This window comes from Acanthisitta chloris, unplaced genomic scaffold, assembly GCF_000695815.1.
Source record: "Acanthisitta chloris isolate BGI_N310 unplaced genomic scaffold, ASM69581v1 scaffold1079, whole genome shotgun sequence".
Taxonomy (NCBI): Eukaryota; Metazoa; Chordata; class Aves; order Passeriformes; family Acanthisittidae; genus Acanthisitta; species Acanthisitta chloris.
In genome coordinates, this window is record NW_008690600.1 from 45,185 (window position 1) to 46,147 (window position 963).

The window sequence follows — 963 nt, forward strand, 5'->3', positions numbered from 1 at the left end:
AACACATGCCTGTGTACAGGTGAAGGCTGCTCAACTCTGGGTAGCTCCAGGTGAAAGTGAAAGAAGAGTGCAAAAGGGGTGGCAGGGCTACAAAAACCTCCAGCAATCACCATCACCTTGGCTAACTTGGCAGAGAGTTACAACTAGCACTGCTGTCCCGGCAGGTGATCTGCAAATGGCAGCAAGGTGTGCATGCAGCTGAGCAGCAAACCAAGGGCAGATGGGCAAGGCAGCTGAGAAAATGGATTAATGCAGACAGGGAATCCACTGGATCTGCAGCTCCCACTAGGAAAAGGTACTGGGTAGATCTTTGGGTGTCTTGGGCTGTTTTTCAGATCTCAATTGTGCTGCCATGAGCAGTGTGCAGGACAGAGCCTTGTTGTGGATACTGCTCAGTCACACTCTTCCCCTTGTGAGAGGGGGTGTTAGTGATGAGACAGGGGGAGTGGAGGAGGCAAACAGGGCCCTGATGACTGGTGTGTGCTGCACAGGAGTGAGGGGGATTGCACATGCAGCTCCCAATCAAATAGAAGCAGTTTATGTGACGATAGGACATCCAAAGCTTGATTCAGAAAAAAGAGAGGACTGCCTCAGTTGCTTACTCTGGACACCTTTTCTATCATCATCAGAAATAAACCCAGCAGGGCTGACTTCATAGACATGGAGCATGAAGGTAGGGAGCTCTGAGAATGGATGGCCTTCCTCCACGCTCTGCAAGCACTATTCACTAGGCAGAATAACTGAGGGGGAGGCTACATGATACTGCAGCTTCACTGAACAGAAGATTCAGGATGGCAATCACTGCTGAGGCAGAAGTTAATAGAGAAAACACTGCCAGAAAGCAGCAGGAAAAAGCTACCTTCCCTCACATTGAGCTAATGCTAGTGAAAGCACAAAAAAGTGGATGCCAGCAAAGGGCTGCAGAGCCCAGAGCCCAGGCTCCTGCAGCAACCCATTGTGAAT

General features: G+C 50.2%; 1 protein-coding gene across 1 annotated transcript in view; it reads right to left on the reverse strand.

Moving 5' to 3' along the window:
- NRG2 (neuregulin 2) overlaps nucleotides 1-963 on the reverse strand; it is an 84,661-nt gene that overhangs the window by 44,234 nt on the left and 39,464 nt on the right. The gene's annotated exons all lie outside the window — the stretch shown is intronic.